The sequence below is a fragment of the Microcaecilia unicolor genome, chromosome 6 (genome assembly GCF_901765095.1).
Source record: "Microcaecilia unicolor chromosome 6, aMicUni1.1, whole genome shotgun sequence".
In the NCBI taxonomy this organism is placed as follows: Eukaryota; Metazoa; Chordata; class Amphibia; order Gymnophiona; family Siphonopidae; genus Microcaecilia; species Microcaecilia unicolor.
Window position 1 is genome coordinate 136,480,135 of NC_044036.1, and position 12,428 is coordinate 136,492,562.

Consider the following 12,428-nt stretch of genomic DNA (forward strand, 5'->3'; position numbering starts at 1 on the left):
GGAAAACAGGATACTGGGCTAGATGGACCATTGGTCTGACCCAGTATGGCTACTCTTATGTTCCCCTTTCTTTATCAATCTCAGTTTATCATCTGGACAGGTTCCCAAGCTCTGGAAATGTGCTGTGGTCCACTCCATTTTGAAAAAAAAACTAATTTGTACCCCTCCATTCCTAGCCATTACTGTCCCATTTCTAATTTTTCTCTTATGTCAAAGGTTCTTGAAAGGGTCGTGTTTCATCAGCACTTCTTAGTGAAATCCATAGCCACCTTGACTGACATAAGATTGTTCTGGCAATCTCCCTAGACCTAAGTGCAGCTTTTGACCTTGTTAACCATTCTTTACTCCTCTCCCACTTCTCCTCCCTTGGTGTTACTAGCAAGGTACTCATTTGCTTCACTTCTTTTTTATCCCACTGCTCTTTTCAGGTTTTCACTGCATCATCTGCCTCAAGCACTAGGGAATTACACTGCTTCTCTCAGGGCTCAATTCTCTCCCCTCTTTTGTTTAACTAATTGTATACAGCGAATGCTACATACCTGTAGAAGGTATTCTCCGAGGACAGCAGGCTGATTGTTCTCACTGATGGGTGACGTCCTCGGCAGCCCCTCCAATCGGAATCTTCCTAGCAAAGTCCTTTGCTAGCTCTCGCGCGCCCACGCGCACCGCGCATGCGCGGCCGTCTTCCCGCCCGAAACCGGCTCTAGCCGGCCAGTCCAGTATGTAGCAAGACAATACACTTCAAGGGAAGACACAACTCCAAAGGGGAGGCGGGCGGGTTTGTGAGAACAATCAGCCTGCTGTCCTCGGAGAATACCTTCTACAGGTATGTAGCATTCGCTTTCTCCGAGGACAAGCAGGCTGCTTGTTCTCACTGATGGGGTATCCCTAGCCCCCAGGCTCACTCAAAACAACAACCATGGTCAATTGGACCTCGCAACGGCGAGGACATAACTGAGATTGACCTAAAAAATTTACCAACTAACTGAGAGTGCAGCCTGGAACAGAACAAACAGGGCCCTCGGGGGGTGGAGTTGGATCCTAAAGCCCAAACAGGTTCTGAAGAACTGACTGCCCGAACCGACTGTCGCGTCGGGTATCCTGCTGCAGGCAGTAATGAGATGTGAATGTGTGGACAGATGACCACGTCGCAGCTTTGCAAATTTCTTCAATGGAGGCTGACTTCAAGTGGGCTACCGACGCAGCCATGGCTCTAACATTATGAGCCGTGACATGACCCTCAAGAGCCAGCCCCGCCTGGGCGTAGGTGAAGGAAATGCAATCTGCTAGCCAATTGGATATGGTGCGTTTCCCTACAGCCACTCCCCTCCTATTGGGATCAAAAGAAACAAACAATTGGGCGGACTGTCTGTGGGGCTGTGTCCGCTCCAGGTAGAAGGCCAATGCTCTCTTGCAGTCCAATGTGTGCAGCTGACGTTCAGCAGGGCAGGAATGAGGACGGGGAAAGAATGTTGGCAAGACAATTGACTGGTTCAGATGGAACTCCGACACAACCTTTGGCAAGAACTTAGGGTGAGTGCGGAGGACTACTCTGTTATGATGAAATTTGGTGTAAGGAGCCTGGGCTACCAGGGCCTGAAGCTCACTGACTCTACGAGCTGAAGTAACTGCCACCAAGAAAATGACCTTCCAGGTCAAGTACTTCAGATGGCATGAATTCAGTGGCTCAAAAGGAGGTTTCATCAGCTGGGTGAGAACGACATTGAGATCCCATGACACTGTAGGAGGCTTGACAGGGGGCTTTGACAAAAGCAAACCTCTCATGAAGCGAACTAAAGGCTGTCCTGAGATCGGCTTACCTTCCACATGGTAATGGTATGCACTGATTGCACTAAGGTGAACTCTTACAGAGTTGGTCTTGAGACCAGACTCAGAAAAGTGCAGAAGGTACTCAAGCAGGGTCTGTGTAGGACAAGAGCGAGGATCTAGGGCCTTGCTGTCACACCAGACGGCAAACCTCCTCCACAGAAAGAAGTAACTCCTCTTAGTGGAATCTTTCCTGGAAGCAAGCAAGACGCGGGAGACACCCTCTGACAGACCCAAAGAGGCAAAGTCTACGCTCTCAACATCCAGGCCGTGAGAGCCAGGGACCGGAGGTTGGGATGCAGAAGCGCCCCTTCGTCCTGCGTGATGAGGGTCGGAAAACACTCCAATCTCCACGGTTCTTCGGAGGATAACTCCAGAAGAAGAGGGAACCAGATCTGACGCGGCCAAAAAGGAGCAATCAGAATCATGGTGCCTCGGTCTTGCTTGAGTTTCAACAAAGTCTTCCCCACCAGAGGTATGGGAGGATAAGCATACAGCAGACCCTCCCCCCAATCCAGGAGGAAGGCATCCGATGCCAGTCTGCCGTTGGCCTGAAGCCTGGAACAGAACTGAGGGACCTTGTGGTTCACTCGAGATGCGAAGAGATCCACCAAGGGGGTGCCCCACGCTTGGAAGTTGAGCGACCACTCGTGAGGTTGCATAATCCTGCTCAACCTGTCGGCCAGACTGTTGTTTACGCCTGCCAGATATGTGGCTTGGAGCACCATGCCTTGACGGCGAGCCCAGAGCCACATGCTGACGGCTTCCTGACACAGGGGGCGAGATCCGGTGCCCCCCTGCTTGTTGACATAGTACATGGCAACCTGGTTGTCTGTCTGAATTTGGATAATTTGGTGGGACAGCCGATCTCTGAAAGCCTTCAGAGCGTTCCAGATCGCTCGCAACTCCAGAAGATTGATCTGTAGACCGCGTTCCTGGAGGGACCAGCTTCCTTGGGTGTGAAGCCCATCGACATGAGCTCCCCATCCCAGGAGAGACGCATCCGTTGTCAGCACTTTTTGTGGCTGAGGAATTTGGAAAGGACGTCCCAGAGTCAAATTGGACCAGATTGTCCACCAATAGAGGGATTCGAGAAAACTCGTGGACAGGTGGATCACGTCTTCTAGACCCCCAGCAGCCTGATACCACTGGGAGGCTAGGGTCCATTGAGCAGATCTCATGTGAAGACGGGCCATGGGAGTCACATGAACTGTGGAGGCCATATGGCCCAGCAATCTCAACATCTGCCGAGCTGTGATCTGCTGGGACGCTCGCACCCGCGAGACGAGGGACAACAAGTTGTTGGCCCTCGCCTCTGGGAGATAGGCGCGAGCCGTCCGAGAATCCAGCAGAGCTCCTATGAATTCGAGTTTCTGCACTGGGAGAAGATGGGACTTTGGATAATTTATCACAAACCCCAGTAGCTCCAGGAGGCGAATAGTCATCTGCATGGACTGCAGGGCTCCTGCCTCGGATGTGTTCTTCACCAGCCAATCGTCGAGATATGGGAACACATGCACCCCCAGCCTGCTCGTCCTCCACAACCACCGGGAAGGGGATGGCCGTAGACATCTCCCGGACAAAGGAAGCAAAAGACAGACTCTCGGGAGGAGAAAGCTGTCTTTCAGGAGAGGGAGTGGGATCAGAAGGTAGACCCTCAGACTCCTCGTCAGAGAAATATCTGGGGTCTTCCTCTTCCTCCCACGAGGCCTCACCCTCGGTGTCAGACACAAGTTCACGGACCTGCGTCTGCAACCGTGCCCGGCTCGACTCCGCGGAGCCACGTCCACGATGGGGGCGTCGAGAGGTAGACTCCCTCGCCCGCATCGGCGAAGCTCCCTCCGCCGACGTAGTCGGGGAGCCCTCCTGGGAGGTGGCCGCAGTCGGCACCGCACGCGGTACCGACGTCGGGGACCTCACCCCGGGCGACGGGCCAGCCGGCGCCACGCTCGACGGTACCGGAGGCGCAAGCACCGCCGGTACTGGAGGGGTAGGGCGCAACAGCTCTCCCAGAATCTCTGGGAGAACGGCCCGGAGGCTCTCGTTCAGAGCGGCTGCAGAGAAAGGCATGGAGGTCGATGCAGGCGTCGACGTCAGAACCTGTTCCGGGCGTGGAGGCTGTTCCGGGCTGTCCAGAGTGGAGCGCATCGACACCTCCTGAACAGAGGGTGAGCGGTCCTCTCGGTGCCGATGCCTGCTGGGTGCCGACTCCCTCGGCGACCCAGAGCTCTCGGTGCCGACGCGGGGAGGGGACCGGTGTCGATGCTTCTTCGACTTCTTCCGAAGCATGTCACCGGAGCTCCCCGGCACCGACGAGGAGGACGTAGAATCCAGCCGTCGCTTCCTCTGGGCCGAGGCCGAAGGAGGTCGGTCTCGGGGGGGCTGTACCGCAGGAGCCCTCAGGGTAGGAGGAGACCCACCCGAGGGCTCACCGCCACCAGCAGGGGAATGGACAGCCCTCACCTGCACTCCACTCGATGCACCACCGTCCGACGACATCAGGAGACGAGGTCCCGGTACCACCGACGTCGATGCAGCTATCCGATGTCCCGGCGCCGATGCAGAGGGCCGATGCCTCGATGCACTCGATGCACTGGCAGCCAAGGAAGAAGGTCTGGACGCTGATGACGTCGATGCACACGATGACCCCGGTGCCGATGCCGACGAAGAGCCCGAGAACAAAACGTTCCACTGGGCCAATCTCGCTACTTGAGTCCGCCTTTGTAAAAGGGAACACAGACTACAGTTCTGGGGACGGTGCTCGGCCCCCAGACACTGAAGACACGAAGAGTGCCTATCAGTGAGCGAGATTACCCGGGCGCACTGGGTGCACTTCTTGAAGCCGCTGGAAGGCTTCGATGTCATGGGCGGAAAAATCACGCCGGCGAAGTCAAAATCCGAAATGACGAATTCGGAGCACCAAAACTTTAAGGGAGAAAAATCTCGACCGAGGCCGAAAAGAGGCCTACCCCGACAACGAAAGAAAACTTACCGGGGCAAAAACTGGAGATACGGGAAGGGGCAAACGAAACCCAAGGGGGTTTCCGGAGCACTTTCCGAACGAAAGAAAACTTTTCCGAAGAAAAAACACGTCGATTAAACACCGGACGCGCGAGGTCGACTCTCCGGGGCTCAACACGGCAAAAAACACAGCCGTACCGAGTGCGGACGAAAGAAGACTGGCCGGCTAGAGCCGGTTTCGGGCGGGAAGACGGCCGCGCATGCGCGGTGCGCGTGGGCGCGCGAGAGCTAGCAAAGGACTTTGCTAGGAAGATTCCGATTGGAGGGGCTGCCAAGGACGTCACCCATCAGTGAGAACAAGCAGCCTGCTTGTCCTCGGAGAATTTCTCATGTATTCTCATTATTCATGATGTATTGTAAGCCACACTGAGCCTGCAAAGAGGTGGGAAAATGTGTGATACAAATGCAACAAATAAATAAATAAATCTCTTTCCAAGTCCTCTTACAACCCTCACCCAGACCTTCAGTATCTCACCCTAATTATTATGCAGACAACATTCTCCTTATCTACCCAACCTACCCGTCCTACTCTTTCCCCCCTTCAATTGCCCCACTCCAAACCTCATTGTCTGGTTCTTAATCTGGGCAAAACTGTCACCTGTTGGTTTTCAGGTTTTTGATACCTTGGGATAATTTGGGAATCCAGTCTCTCCTTTAAGTTCCAACTATCACACCTGTCAAAAGTTTCTCTCTTTCTTTTCGCCAGCTTCACACAGTTCCTTATCTTTTCAATCACGATGATTTTCATGGTCTTACCCTCTCTTTCTTCACCTCACGTCTTGACTACTGTAATGTTGTTTACGCAGGCCTACCCCAATCTTCTTTAAAACAACTGCAAACTCTTCAGAACACTGCTGTCAGAATGCTGTGTCACACCCGTCGCTCGGATCGCATCACTCCTTTGTTAAAACAACATCTCTGGTTACCTGTTGATCACTGTATAATCTTTAAGATAGCAACCTTAACCTTTAAGGCACTTTGCTTTGGTCTTCCAGATTGCCTAGCATGCCTCACCATCCCTTACTCACCTGTTCGCACCCTTTGCTCTCTCAATGACTATCGCCTTGTCCTTCCCCGCCCCAAGACTGCCTACCGCGAATCTATTACGCACAGTGCTTTTTTCTTTCTAATGTCACATATATTGAATATCCCACTTCCCCTTCATAGTGAATCTTTCTTTAAAACCTTCAAGGCCAACCTGAAGGCCTGGCTTTTTATGTGGGCTTTCAGAGAGTTAGACCGATTAGATGGCATGAGTTTCACCAGCTAGAGACCTTCCTTTACTATTCTCCTTGTTTGTGTGTCTAAACTGTATGGTGTGACTGTTGACTTTTACTATTTTTAATTGGAGTTCCTTTCCAGTTTCAATTTTTTTAGCCTCTACACCGCTGCTTTAGCAGCTAGAGAAGTCTAGAAAACTGAAATAAGCAATAAACTCTCTGTAGAAGATGAACTGACTCTTTATTGCTCAAAGCCTGATCCTTCTTGGAAAACCGTTGACTGGCTAGACCTTCTGGAGTAAAGGAGTAGCCTAATGGTTAGTGCATTGGCCTGGGAACCAAGTTCAATTCCCAGTGCAGCTCTTTGTGACCCTGGGCAAGTCACTTAACCATCCACTGCCCCAGGTACAATATAAGTACCTGTATATAATATGTAAACTATTTTGATTGTAACCACAGAATAGCAGTATATCAAATCCCATCCCCTTTCTCTTGGGCATCTAACATGTGAACCGAGAACAACGTACAGCCCACATCAAAATTTCAGCGTTAGTGCTTCCTCCTCTGTTGCGGTTAGTGACGTGCTGAACTCTGACTGCTCAGTACTACTTCGGAGTAAGCACAGTTCCCACATGTCACTGAACCATACGGACTGTCAGGCTCGCCCAGTGGAGATGTGAGCCCTTGTGCCCGATGGAGGAGGATTCCTCACCGGGCTGTCGGCCAACCCCGAGTTCCCCCTGTGCCCCCCTCCGTTCCCCAGGGGTTGAGCCCCCAGGTGCGGGAAGCAAAGAGCAGAGAGAACTGAGTCCAGAACAAAGGTCACGGGGCATGGCCAAGCAACGGGCAAAAGCAGGACCAGGAGCAAACAGTGGTCCATGCCAGGCAACGGGCAAAAGCAGGACCAGGAGCAAACAGTGGTCCATGCCAGGCAGCAAGCAGTAGCAGATCCAGGAACAGGCGAAGATCAACAGCAGGCAGCAAACAGTAGCAAGTCCAGGATCAGGCAGAGGTCAACAGCAGGCAGCAAACAGTAGCAAGTCCAGGATCAGGCAGAGGTCAACAGCAGGCAGCAAACAGTAGCAAGTCCAGGATCAGGCAGAGGTCAACAGCAGGCAGCAAACAGTAGCAAGTCCAGGATCAGGCAGAGGTCAACAGCAGGCAGCAAACAGTAGCAAGTCCAGGATCAGGCAGAGGTCAAAACCAGACAGCAAACAGTAGCAAGTCCAGAATCAAGCAGAGGTCAAAACCAGACAGCAAACAGTAGCAAGTCCAGAATCAAGCAGAGGTCAAAACCAGGCAGCAAATAGTAGCAAAACCAGAAGCACTGCAACTACCCAGGAAACTGAATAGAAGCCGAAGCCTGGAAGGACAGGAGGCAGGCCTTTAAATAGGACAGGAATTAAGCCCAAACATGCACAGCTGTCTTCAAGATGGCTGCCCCCACCGGAGACGCCCTCAAGCCCAAATATGGGCTTCCTTCCTGAGGCTTCCCAGCTCCAAGATGGCCGCCCCATCCTAAGGCGCCCACCTCTGAAATGGCCGCCCTATCCTGGAGATGCCCAAATCCAAGATGGCCACCATATCCTCAGATGCCCATACCTTGCGTAAACAGGGAACATGACACGGGCGAAGGAAGTGCTGGCACACATGCTGCAGCAAGAGCCATCTCCATTTCCATACTGCTCTGGAGTTTTGGTGCAGTTCAAGTTTAATTTATTCTCGATATACCGCATCATAAGTATATGCCATCTAAGCAGTTCATAATAACAAAATAATAGGATTTAAAAAAAAAAAAACACACACAGCAACAACAGGACAGCAGGACGAGAGAGAAGCCAAAGTCGCACAAGCAACACTAGCTAGCAGGTAAGTTGACGACCTCCACTGACTGTCAAAGAAAAATGCACAGGGCTGGGTGGGTCCCATGGCCACAGCCCACTCACTCACATACCAAAAAAAGTCTGGACTAGCTCCCAGTAGTCTCGGCTCTAGAAGGGTCACAGTATGGGGGCAGATTAATTAAGGCTGACCGATTTTCCTTGCCAAAAGAGGAACAGAAAGGATTCTTCACTACTGGTCACTTCACCTTTCCTCAGCATCTGATATTATAGAATCTTATTTAGTAAGCTGAACACGTTTGAACTCATGAAGTATAGAAAGCAAAACATTGTGCTGAATAATTTAGCTACGCATTTCTGGCTATTTCGATGTGAGCATCACAAGATTCCTCACCTTCACCTAACCTTTTTAATATTTCCTTAGCACCCATAGGGAAACACAATCAATCAATCATTTTGGTCTGCAATTTTTAATTTCAGTTTAACAAAACAAGCTTTATCAGATCCTAAAATGTCTGTGTACCTTATAGCTTGTGTTTTTGTGTGTGTGTGTCCCTCCCCTTTATAAGTCTAGAACAGCTAAATCTACCTATACCAAACTTTGTGTGCACGTAGGTCTTTGGGGGAACAAAATCCTGGAGAAAAGTCCATAATTAAGGCAGGTCTGGGCAAGTCATTGTTTATCCCTGGGGTAACATGGAACCTTGGCACTTTTTGGTTCTGTATCAAATATCTGTGACCTGGATACCCAGATACTGGGCTAGATGGACCCTTGAGCTGACCCAGCAAGGTAACTCTTATGTTCTAACACGACATTTTACTTCTAAATTGCTATTTTTTTTTTTTTTTTTGGGGGGGGGGGGGGGTCCTAGATATACAACGTTGGCACCTTCATAAAAGAAATGTATGTGGGGGGGGGGGGGGGGGTGAACAGAGGCTACCCAGACCATCACGCTTTGTACATGAGCGAAAATCCAGAAGTAGCAAACATTGTCACTGAATTAGTGTCTAGCAGCAGATTCAATACAGATGACGGACAATAAATTAAACCATAATTAACAAGAAAAAGGTTCTTTGCATCAAGAGACCATTCACCCAGCTCTCTTCTTTGTCTCCATATCATTCACAATAAAGCGTGAACTCTAATTTTGATATTATTAAGTCCCTCTCAGAAATTTGAGAGGCAAATTGTTAAGTTGCCAAGAAAGCTTTCACAAAATTGAGACTGGAGAAAAAATTACATCCAGATCTAGACAGCAACAATCTAAAGATGACATAATTGGATTATTATAATTTTCTATTCATTAGTTTGTTGAATACATTGAATTCAAAAACTGCAGTCAGTCCAAAACTCTGCTGTCAGAATAATAGTTGGGAAGGGGAGAGGGAGAGAATTACATCCTACTTTCCCAAGTAGCCTCGACTTAAATATTAGTAAAAACCACTGCTCTAAGGCATAAAAAAGAGCAGACACCACCTGTCAAAATAGTGAAAAATAATCTTATTGGGGACACAACATTAAAAGCATGTAAGTCATGTGCATATAGGTCTCTATTGGCTAGATATTCAAAAGCAGTTTTCTGTACAGTAGCAGCCGCAATCCTGATAAGTGACCTATCCACCAGGCTGCCTGGGAACTACCTGGAGAGCGCTACTTAATCTCTTTACAGACTGTCTGGGCACCACCCAGATAGCTCTGCTGAAGATCTTTACAGACTGCCTGTGAACTGGCCAGATAGTGCCAGGATGGAGCAAGAATGAAGAGAGTCAACAATTTTCAGCCACTGTCTACATAGTGGATAAATTTGGGCCAGCAGAAAGGCTAACCTAACAAACCATACAGGTATAAAGATGTGGCTGAATGTCGCTATTATCCACACAGCCAGCAAGAGTCACCACTCTACACAAATATTCAGTACTGTTTGCCATCCATGATGGAAACAAAAAAAAAAAAAAGATGCAAAACAGACTAAAAAAGTCCAAAATAAGTTTATTAACAGTTAATAAACCAACAATGCCTGACATGGGGCGGGTTTCACCCACACACACTCTGCGTCAGGGGCAAATGGTGTTGAAAACTGGACACATCCCAACATGGTGTGCACAAAAAGTATAACCACCACGATTTAACTCACTACCGTTGACAATGGACAACAGTTTCACTCCTTGCTCCCTCATTTCTGCATTCAGCTCCCACGGCTACTGGAAAAGGAGAATGTGGCGCGAACGGAGAATTGAACACAATGCTCAAGGCGAGGTCACACACAGAGGCATTATAATATTCTTGGTCTTATTTTGCATCCTTTTCCTAATAATTCCTAGCATCCTGTTTGCTTTTTTGGCTGCCACCGCACACTGGGCAGGTGATTTCCGTGTATTAGGGAAAGGGAAGGAAAATGGGACTTGATATACCGCCTTTCTGAAGTTTTTGCAACTACGTTCAAAGTGGTTTACATATATTCACGTACTTATTTTTGTACCAGGGGCAATGAAGGGTTAAGTGACTTGCCCAGAGTCACAAGGAGCTGCAGTGGGAATCGAACTCAGTTCCCCAGGATCAAAGTCCACTGCACTAACCACTAGGCTACAATAACATCTAGATCATTTTCTTGAGTGCTGACTCCTAAGGTAGACTCTAGCATCAGGTAACTAAGATTCAGATTATTCTTGCCAATGTGCATGACTTTGCATTTGTCCACATTAAAATTTCATCTGCCATTTGGATGCACAGTCTTCCAATTTCCTAAGTTCTTCCTGTAATTTTTCACAATCCGCATGTGTTTTGACAACTTTGAATAGTTTTGTGTCGTCTGCAAATTTAATCACCTCACTTGTCATTCCGTTTTCCAGATCATTTATAAAAATGTTAAATAGCACCAGTATTCAACCTCCTCCACTGATAAAAATGGACCATTTAACCCTACCTTCTGTTTTCTGTCCAACAACTAATTCCTAATCCACAGGACATTGCCTCCTATCCCATGATTTTTTAATTTTCTCAGGAGTCTCTCACGAGGGACTCTGTCAAAAGCTTTCTAAAAATCCAGATACACTACATCAACCGGCTCACCTTTATCCACGTTTATTTACACCTTCAAAGAAATGAAGCAAATTGGTGAAGCAAGACTTCCCTTGGCTGAACCCATGCTGACTTCTGAGAAGTTCTGAGAGAAGAGGACATTTCTCTAGTAAGTGAACGCTACTTTGCTTTGTGCTTTGGGAACTTAAAGACTGGGATTTAAAGGAGGAATTGTAGGTTAGTGTTAGGCAAAATAAAAATATAAAAAGCAAATTTTAACAACTAATCTCCATAGTCTTTTCCCACTTAGTTTTAAAAGCTTTGTACCACAGCAGGTTAGGACAGCTGTTGTAGTTGGTGATTCGATCATTAGGCATATAGATAGCTGGGTGGCTGGTGGACGTGAGGATCGCCTGGTGACTTGCCTGCCTGGTGCAAAGGTGGCGGACTTCACGCGTCACCTAGATAGGATTCTAGATAGTGCTGGGGAGGAGTCGGCTGTCTTCGTACATGTAGGTACCAATGACATAGGAAAATGTGGGAGAGAGGTTCTGGAAGCCAAATTTAGGCTCTTAGGTAGAAAGCTCCAATCCAGATCCTCTAGGGTAGCATTTTCTGAAATGCTACCTGTTCCACGCACAGGGCCCAAGAGACAGGCAGAGCTCCGGAGTCTCAATGCGTGGATGAGACGATGATGCAGGGAGGAGGGTTTTAGATTTGTTAAGAACTGGGCAACATTCTGGGGAAGGGGAAGCCTAATCTGAAAGGATGGGCTCCACCTTAACCAGGGTGGGACCAGGCTGCTGGCATCGGCATTTAAAAAGGAGATAGAACAGCTTTTAAACTAGAAATGAGGGAAAGGCCGACAGTCGCCCAAAAGCACATGGTTCGGGATAAGGTATCTTACAAGGATACCTCACAAACAGGGAAGATAGGGTTTCTGGATAGTGAGGTTGCACAACAGACAGTGGTAGGCCAGGTGCTCTTAAATACATTTAAAGATCAGACAAAAGATGGCAAATCAATAGTGTCAAGTACTAAGCATCATGCAAATAGGAATAACAAACATAGTAACACAGTAACAAAGTAGATGATGGCAGAAAAAGACCTGCACGGTCCATCCAGTCTGCCTAAGAAGATAAATTCATATGTGCTACTTTTTTATTCGTACTGTCCTCTTCAGGGTACAGACCGTATAAGTCTGGCCAGCCCTATCTCCGCCTCCCAACCACCAACCCCGCCTCCCACCACCAGCTCTGGCACAGACCGTATAAGTCTGCCCAGCACTATCCCTGCCTCCCACCACCGGCTCTGGCACAGACCGTATAAGTCTGCCCAGCACTATTCCCTGCCTCCCACCACCGGCTCTGGCACAGACCGTATAGGTCTGCCCAGCACTATCTCTGCCTCCCACCACCGGCTCCGCACAGACCGTATAAGTCTGCCCAGCACTATCCCTGCCTCCCATCACCGGCTCTGGCACAGACCGTATAAGTCTGC

At 49.1% G+C, this 12,428-nt stretch overlaps 1 protein-coding gene across 1 annotated transcript in view; it reads right to left on the reverse strand.

Moving 5' to 3' along the window:
- Window positions 1-12,428, reverse strand: part of CHCHD6 (coiled-coil-helix-coiled-coil-helix domain containing 6) — a 227,308-nt gene that overhangs the window by 196,085 nt on the left and 18,795 nt on the right. The window lies entirely within an intron of this gene.